Source organism: Magnolia sinica, chromosome 7, assembly GCF_029962835.1.
Source record: "Magnolia sinica isolate HGM2019 chromosome 7, MsV1, whole genome shotgun sequence".
Classification (NCBI taxonomy): domain Eukaryota; kingdom Viridiplantae; phylum Streptophyta; class Magnoliopsida; order Magnoliales; family Magnoliaceae; genus Magnolia; species Magnolia sinica.
Genome location: NC_080579.1, coordinates 82504622 through 82514435, shown reverse-complemented (window position 1 = coordinate 82514435; position 9814 = coordinate 82504622). Strand labels below are relative to the sequence as shown.

Genomic DNA, 9814 nt, shown 5'->3' with positions numbered 1-9814 from the left:
TCATTCGTGCATTAACAAGAGTAATTAGGACATGATTGTTGTACTATTTTATCATTACCGCTTGACTGAATTGATAACATGTTAACCTTTGCCTTATAGTAGTACTGAGTTGATCACTCACTCCCACTCTAGGACGTTGTTTTAATACACTAACCGGACTCTATTTTAGATGCAGATTATGGTGAGGCTTATGCGACGGAGCCGGACTTCATGGATGAGGAGGAATTCTCATATATTCAGCTATCAGACGGGTCTCTATAGACCTTGTTCTGATTCGACGGGATTACAGGGTTACCTAGATTAGTTGGATAGTTGTATTTTGATATTTTGTAAATTTTGGAACAAACACTTATATTTATTTAGCCTGGTAACATACCTATACTCTGGGGATTGATAAATACTTACTTTATATACCCATCTCAGTCTGTCGCTTGCTTAAATGTAAATATCTCCGAAGTATGATATGCTTATTTGGTGTAATTCCACTCATGTTTAATGCACTAATATGGACAACATTTAATCATCATTATCTATGTTGCATAATGATGCGTTGGAACTCGGGAGTTGAGCTTTGCTCTACCCCCGATTTTCCGGGCGTTACAAAAAATAAAGAAGTTGAAAAAATTTATGATTTTGAAAAATAATTGAAAATGTTCAAATTTTGAAATTAAATGAAAAAGTTATTTATAAAAACATTGAGATTTTGGAAAAAAAATATATCATTTTAAAAAAGAAAATTGAAAAGTTGAAAACAAAATGATGCTTTTGAAGAAAACAAATAGGCATTTTGGAATTTTTGGGAAAAAAAATTGAAATTTGAGAAATTTTTTGAGATTTTGAAAATAAAATTCAGAATTTGTATTTTAATTTTTTTTGAAATATTTTATAATAAAAATGATATTTTGTTAAAAGTTTTCAAAGAAAAATTAAAAGTAAAAAAACATACATTTTGAAAAAAATGTTAGTTTTAAATGGAAATTGAAATTTATCTGTAAAATATATATATATATATAAATATAAATTATTAGGCACATCCACTAATTGAACCTTTAACCATTTTCAGACAATCTAATTAGTCTAGATTGAAAAGTAAATAACTTCATATGTTTAAATCAAATTTCACTCAAATTGTTGATCGATCTTGTATGCCCAATAGCTTTCTCATATGTAGCTTGATCGGGACGCGTAACTAGTCAAATTGAGGGTATTGATTAGTAAAATAGAGCGAATGGACCAAACATATAAAATGGGCCAAATATTCTGGTCAAAATTGTGACCCAACTTATTGAGCTCGCGAGAACCTAATAATTTATGTTAGTAAGTTTTGTGGGCCTCATCAATATGTGTGTCGAACATCAACACCGTGCATTTGATGTGCACCCTTTAGGTTATGAAATATCTCAAAAATCATCCGTATACGAAACTCAGGTGGGCCATACCATCTAAAACCATGTGAAGACATCCTAAAAAATATAAAAGCACTTGGTGGGGCCCACATGAGTTTTGGATGCGACTGAAACTTGGTCTGACCCCTCATCCAAGTGGGACACACATAATGAGTGGGTTGGATATGTGAATCACATTTAGGCAGACTCAATATATGATTATGAATATTTTAAGGAAACCCTTCTCCACTACATTTAGGTGAGTTACTCGTTACCCTTAGCATACTGAGTAAACTCTATGGGGTCCATCGTTATTTATTTATTTTATCCACTTCGTTCATCCATGTTAGTAGATAATTTGAGGTCTAAAGAACAAAAAGGAAGCATATCCAAAGCTCAAGTGGACCACACCATAGGAAATAGTGTAATTGAACCTCTACCATTGAAAAATTCTTGGAGGCCATAGAAGTTTTGAATCAAGCTGATGTTTGTGTTTTATCTTCATTCATATATTTTTGATATTATAAACAGGTTGAATGGCAAATAAACATTACTGTGGGCCTAAGGAAGGTATTAACGGGGGAAATCATTATTCCACATTGTAACGTGTGGCATGGTCCACTTGAGCTTTGGATTTACCGAAAATTTGGGATCAACTCATACCGTTCATCCATTTTTCGAGATCATTTTAGAAAATTATCCAAAAAATTAATCATATCCAAAGATTAAATGGACCACACATAAATACCAAAAGGGGTGATGATTTTCACCGTTAAAAATTTCGTAGGGCCTACCATACAGTTTATTTTCCATCCAATCTATCCATAAGGTCACAAGACCTGGATGAAGAGGAAAAACAAATTTCTTATTGATCCAAAACATTTGTGAGCCCCAAAAAGGTTTCAATGGTAGACGTTCAATCCCCCACTATTTTTGATTGTGTGGTCTACTTGATAGTTAAATCTGTCTTATTTTTCGTCTCAAGCCTTACAATGAGCTCACCATATGGATGGACAGTTTGGATATAACACATACCTCATGATGGGACCCACATAACTTGTTGACGTCACCAAGCCCATTCCTGGACGCGGATTGGCTACTTACATACTAAAGTGAGGTCACCAAGTTCTATGGGCCGCACCATGATGTTCTTTTTTATATCCACACCATCTATCCATATGGAGAGATCATTTTAGGGTCAGATCCAAAGAATGAGTCACATCCAAATCTCCAGTGGACCCCACCACAGAAAATGGTGGGGAGAATGACGCCACTGTTAAAAACTTCTAAAAGCCACAAAAGTTCTCGATCAGGTTGATATTCGTGTTTTCCCTTCTTTAATGTCTTTTTTAACTTTTGAACAGGTTGGATTTCAATAAAAAAACATCATGGTGGGCCTTAGGAAGGTTTCAATGGTGGGCATCAATTTTGCCAATGTTTTCTATGGTGTGGTCCACTAAAGCTTTGGATTTGCCTCATTCTTTGACTCATGTATTAAAATAATATCTACAAATGGATGGACGTTGTGGATATAACACATACATCGTGACGGAGTCCACACAACTTGGTGACGTCACTTCAATAGCGTGTTCGGCTACTCAACTGTCAGTATTTAATCCGCATCCCCCATTCCATCCGCGATATCTGGTTAGGGCGCCGGCCCTAACCAGTTCTCTCCCTCTCTCCGTCTCTCTCTCTGTCTGTCTCTCTCTCTCTCTGCTTCTTCTTATAGCTCTCTCTATCTCTGCAGAGATGATAACATCTCTTCTTATTCATTCATCTTCTTCATCACTTCTTCTAGAAGCTTCCCAAATCTCTTGATCGAGAGCTACTTCTACGATCTGCAATGCCAAGAGAAGTAACGTCTATATTCCAAATCTCGAGCCTTCCAGCAGGAGCAAGAGCATCAAGGAGTCAAAGAGCCTTCCTCCAGAAATTAGAGAATGATCTTGCTATTATGATTTCCTTTTCCAGATTTCTTTTGTAATTTTTTAAACATTTTTTTAAACTTAAATCGCCGAAGATCTGCCATTCACACAGGTTCGATCTCTTGAAATCAAAGGAATCCGAGGCTCCTCTCCAAAAGTTCGATCTCTTTCTCTCTCTATCTCTCTATGTCGATCTTTTTCTCCAAGGGCCTTGTTTTCTCTGTTCTTCGCTGAGATTTGGGTTTTCTCTGTAAGCTCTCTCTCCCTCTCTCTCAGATTTTGTTTTGCCATTTAGATTTTTGGTGCATGGACCATAATATCATCATTTTAGGTCACTGAATAATGGCCCCAGTCGTAAAAACTAAAAAACCCCATTGCGTAATAACTCTTATATTTCATCCATGCTAACTGTTTGATGAAATGGCTCAACAAGGAATGATTTGTGTTGTGGTAGCTGAACAGAGGGTTGTTCTGCTTTGATTCTGTGCATTAGAGTTTGGGCTGTAGTAGGGTTTCTATTGCTAAATAGTAACAATAAAATTAGTTTTAGTGCATCTATTAACTAAGCTGCAGGAAGCAATTTTATTATTTTGATTGCTTGTCAATGCTTTAAATTGCTGGCTTCTTTGATTTGATGGTCTTCACTTGTTAGAAATTAAATACTTACATAATGATGCTTATTAGTTAGAATATCTGACAACTGTATACATGCACCAATCCTTGATTACCTGGAATTTTTAATAATTTACATTATTTAAAATATTCCAATTTAAGTGTAGTGCATCTAATAATCTGGAACAAGGCTACGATGGTGATGATAAGTTAAAATCTTTCTTTATTTTGAAATCTGTTCAAGAAAATCCTGATTTGGTTTCTAATATCCCTTACATCGTATGCTTGGAGCAAATGTTTCTAATTTCCATACTGTAATTTGCGCTGATGCATTCATCCATCTTTCCATCCTTTCCATGTTCTGTTACTTTTCGTGCTCTTTGTTGTCTCTTGACTATAATTAGATCTGAAAGATGGGCATACACTGCATTTAGTTGCAAGACAGCCAATCCAGTCAGAAACACCGCCAAGGACTGGCTCTGGAGAAACGGGGGGGAAATCATGACAATCGAGGCTTTGCTTCCTCTATACATTCCCAAGGCATGGTCTACATGTTAGAGAACCATCATCTTCATTCAGAAAGAAATCCTGCATTGTAAACTCAAGGCACTGCATTGGACTGGAGAATACCATGGCATTCTTTCATGTTTTAAAACCTGTACTAGACTGGATGGTTGTACTAGTTTGGACTGGGACTGGCCGAAGGAATGGGTTGGGTATCATACAAACCCGTGAAGGGAAAGAAAACTATTTGTACTATCCGGGTGAGCTGGTGCAACCATCAGGTCATTCAATTTTATCTGATTGGAGTGGTTGGCTCAACAGGCCCGCTTTGCTATTAAGCAGTGCTAAATACTATTTCCTTACAGCATAACATGGGCGGGAATAGCTTGGTGTTTCTATTCCCCCATCCCTGGAATGGCCCCTTAACTTTCTTTTTTACTCATCATGATAGGAAACAGCCTAGTTGTAAGAGTCTTACAGTTTTAAGCATTTGCAACCATGAATTATTCTTTTAGAACTGATATGGAGGTTTACTATACGGAGCATTTATTTTATTTTGCAGGAAATGATTCAAGTCCTGGTGCCCCCCGTAACAGGGTTGGGCAAATTTCACACAGTGTGGTTTTGGGAACTTTCAATATTGGGGACCAAGGTGAAGGCATTGTACCTGACCTTACGCTGGTATGTTCATCGGTTTTGTTGTAAGTGAATCACAGTCAATTGCTCTGAAGAGTGCAATCGATCGGCCTATGCATAACAGTCTATTTTCCAGTTTTGTAGGCTAATTTTTCTCATTGCTTTCTTTCATAGATTATTGGAGCAGTTCTGAATTATGTTGGAGTTGGAAATGTGGCTACTAGTGGCGGCCCACCATCCCAAGGTGTTGATTTGCATCTTGCTCCAGTGCCTTTCCTTTAAAGCTCTCATCTTGTGTACAACTAAAATTTCGGAGAGTCATTATCATAAAGTTGCATTTATAGGCCTAGTCCATTCATTCTTCTTCAGAGTCATAGGCAATGCGTTGATGTAATTTGGGCACGACAAGGCATTTTCTTTCCATGGAAATTAATTTTTGGCTTTTATGATGCACAATTTTACACTCTTTGAATCTTTTGCCAACTAGTTTTTTGTATCTAGTTTTGCTTAATCGTAACTTTCTACAGTTCCATAGAATATTGCAGGGCGCATTGAAAGAGAGGGCTGAGAACTACTGATCTAGTGACATGGGGACAAATTCAGGCAGAAGCAATGCAAGTAGGAGTGGCCATGCAACATTTAGGAGCTCTTCTTTTAGAGCTTGGTCGTACTATTCTGACGTTCCGTATGGGGTAGTCCCCTGTATGATTTCTTACCTTTCTCCATTTCACTGATTCAACTTCTCTCTGTTTCTCTCTCTCTCTCTCTCTCTCTCTCTATATATATATATATATATGTATATATATTCATTATAATGTTTGGGAAACTGTAGGCTGAATTTGTGGTGAATGCTGGACCAGCAGTTTATATATCTCCATCAAGGCCAAATCCTATAATGGTTCAGGTTATTATTGATTTATGGTGCCTACAATGTATGATATGTCTATAAACAATGCTTTAAATCTCCACCTTCTTTGTCTAGGTTGCAATGCTGTAATGGATAAGAAAACAAGCTCCCCGTTTATCAGTTGTTTGGGTGACCTTATCTTCTGAAAGCGAGAATAATTCATGCGCAGTATCTCGGTTTGTTCATCTGTCTCAATGCATCTTTTTGTGTAGAGGATTGCTGATCATGAAGCTAGTTTTTGTTTCTCGTTACTGTAGATAATCGACATTGGACTATCTTTCAGGGGGAAAAAAAAAAAGATAATTGACATTGGACCAGTGAGTGCTTTTTAGTGCCTTCTTTAGTCTATGCTACTCCAAAAGCCATCAATTGTTAAGTGGCTGTCTTACATCCACCGAACACATAACTTACACGTGTTAACACAGACCGTCTAGAATGTGTCCCACAGGCATAAACCACGTTTAGCTAAGCAGTTGGTAGCAAATATCAAAAGCAAAACTGCTGGTAGCATGACATCAGTAGGAAAACCATAAAGAAGAGCATGTACTTGGTGTGCATCCGTATGTCAATAGATTGAGATGGGAACTTGTGAGCATTTCACTAATACATGGTTGTCAGCAACTAATTGTGGAAGTCCTTGCCAGCTCCAAAGTTTACAACCTTTTGTTGTGTGATGCTTATATTTGTGCAGAACTTCTATTTTGTCGCTGTTAGTTCATTATTATTTTAGGACAGGATTGGGTGGGGACTGTCTTTTATTTTTCCAGCGTATATGACTGAAACATGACCATGGTGACCAAGGGTTTGTAAATGATCAGTAGCTAGTAACAGAACTGCTTCTGGTGAAGTCATTCTTTCATGAATTTTTGGCTGGTTGGATGACTCGATCAAAGCATTAGAGAAGTTCAGATGTGTCATTTAAGGCAGTTCAGGTTCTTTGGGATCAAAGTCTTTGCATATTGTATCTACACTATCATTTGAATGGTAGTCCTTCAATTATAAAAAAGAAAAGGCAATAGAAAGTTATCCTACATTCTTAAAGATGACTCGATCAAAGTCTTTTCCAGTTTTCAGTTTCTTCCTTTGTCTTTGTTTCTCTATAAGAAACGACGTTTCTAACAAATCACATGCAAATCCCCATACTGCAACTATGTGCCTAATCATGATTGACAACACATGATTCATGATGCCAAGTTGCCAACTCCAAATAGTTGGGATAGGGCTATGACTACGATGAGTCTTTTGAGAAAGGTATACTTGAGAATCTCAAAGGTACTGCTTATGCTTCCAATTTCAAAGAAGCGGTTTCTTTTGGGTCTTCTTCTATTTAGAAATGAAAATTTTGAGATGCATAGAATTTTCTTTGCCCTAAGAGTAGGTATGATCTTTGTTTCTTTTATTTGGATTTGAATTCACCTTTGTTTGGGTCTGTTGTACGGAACATTAGAGAGATGAAGCAATTAGAACAGTTATTTCATTTTATTTTGTTTGCTAGTCTACTAGTTTTTTTTTCGTTGAGAAGGTATTCCAAAAATTCAGCAGTTAGCACTTTCAGATAAATAAAATTCTGGTTTACTTCTTAATGTGTGGTATCTTACGAGCCTTCTTTTGTGAGGGAATACTATAAGCATCAAGCCCATGGATGTTCTAGATGAGTCGTATTAGCCTCCATTTCTTTTGTATATTGCGCTAGACTTGAGGAGCAAAGAGACTGATTCTTGCGCATGGCGTATCTAATGGAAAGCTGGGGTCTCATACACATGTTCCATATTGGCATGTGCGCCTACATGTTGATGGTTATGAATCCATATACTTGTGGGCGTAACCTCTGTTTTATGTTAACTTGATATGGTTTTTGACTTATTTGGTCCCATAATATTGTAGGCATTGCAGCATGTATAATCTTCAATTGCATAGTGTAGTTTTGTTGTATATAGAGAACTCGGTGAGGAGCCAATGTTTTTGGATTTGTTTGCATCCAATTTATGCTCTCAAGCCCATATTGATGAATATAGTTATTTCACATATTGATCAAAACATAAAACCATGTCTTATCTGTTGCCTTGATGGATCTTTTAACCTTTTCCCTACTGGAGTTATAAAAGAAATAATATGAGATCTTTTCTCTATGCGACTCCAAGAAATTCATTGTTCATTTTTCTCAAGGGCTTTCTTACTGACTACAGGTCTATCTGTTATTTGGAGATGAGGAGTATTTGTTCATATTCCAGGAAGCTTACAGGGCTGCAATGCATTAACTATACCATGATTCTTGGTAATTTGTTATTATTTTTGGTCCACAAATCTTACTATTCATGTTTATGTTTCTCATTTAGATCTTCGAGTTGCAATTTTGACACAACTATAGGTGCGTGGACGTAAACATGAATCTTGCTTCCATGGTGTGGCCATTATTTAACAGTCTTCAGGCATTCTGGCCTGGCCTTCAGGTACTTTTTCTTTTTTCTTCCTCCCTTTTCCAAGGATTTCTACAGTCTTCATCCCAACGATATGTTGTGTCCTTGGATCTTGAGTTTGCATGAGTGGGGCCCATGGACCTGGTATCCAGATAGTTGATCTGAACTCATCCTATCTTTGGCATTTTTTCCATTTAAGACGAATTGTTGCTATTTTTTATTTCAACCGTCTATTTTTAGGCACCAATCTAAAGGTTATGAATGCCTCATTGCAATTCAATGTTTCACGTCCAACTTGAGACTGGGAATTGTTGTTTGGGTTAGCCCCACAGGCCATTTCTTCTATTGAATTGAGTTGTTACCAATTTTGTGAATAGGATTCTTATTAAACAATTGTGTGAATTATTTTTGAATGACTATCAGGTGTAACATTCAAAAAAAATTGTTTTTATTTTTTTATTTACAGATATTTTAGTGACGGACCAAATCCGTCGCTAGTTTCTAAACAAGTTGAAAATAAGGACAGATTTGAGGTCTATCGCTCTAATTATTAGCGACGAATCTTATCCGTCGCTAATATTTTTAATGACGACTACACTCGTGTGGGTTTTTCGAATCTGTGACGGATTTTTTAATTTTTCGACGGACCTTATCCGTCGCAGATTAAACGACGGATTCTGTCAAAAAAACGACCCAGTAAACAACGACGGACCAAGCGACGGACGAAATCCGTCGTTTATTTGGTTTTATGACGGATTTGGTCCGTTGTAAATTCACGATTTTGGCATAGTGATTACCAATGGATTGTCATGCCCTTTTAAGTTAAAAATTGCTCCATCCCTTTTTAGAAGGCAATGGTGCAATTTTTTAAACCTAATCTTCACCATACATTTTTTTTTATATCGACGATGTGTTATTGTATTCCCTAGATCTGTCAACTCACTGTGAGCTTCTCCAACAATTCCATGACATCTGTGTAGAACATGGAATCATGTTATTATAAAAGAATATGCACTTGGCCAAAATTGACATTGATTTCCTTGGCATGAGTATCCAAAGCGACAAATACTCCCCCCATCCATACATTACCATAAATATTCTCCAGCTTCCCGATCAGCTCACCAGCACCAGGAAAATCGAGCAATTTCTTGGCATCTTCGATTATATTGCATATTTTGTATAACATGTTTCAAAATACAAAAATATTCTCTCCCATCTCTTGAAGAAAAGCACCACCTTGGTCTGCAAGTCACATTACAACCGTCTACCAACTCAAGAAGATTGTTCCATAGCTCCCTCCTCTTAAGATCTTAAGCACTCATGGTCTTCATATCTTATAAATAGATGCAAATGATACACATTAGGGAGCAACTCTTTAAAAAAAATTGAAAATTCAAGGAACCAGAAATGTTTGTGGCTACAAGA

General features: G+C 36.8%; 1 long non-coding RNA gene across 1 annotated transcript; it reads left to right on the top strand.

Moving 5' to 3' along the window:
* The first annotated feature begins 3081 nt into the window (after positions 1-3081).
* LOC131252159 (uncharacterized) lies at positions 3082-5296 on the top strand. Its single transcript, XR_009174220.1, has 3 exons — positions 3082-3563; positions 4992-5110; positions 5240-5296. It is a non-coding gene; the product is annotated as an uncharacterized LOC131252159 (long non-coding RNA).
* Positions 5297-9814: the final 4518 nt, after the last annotated feature.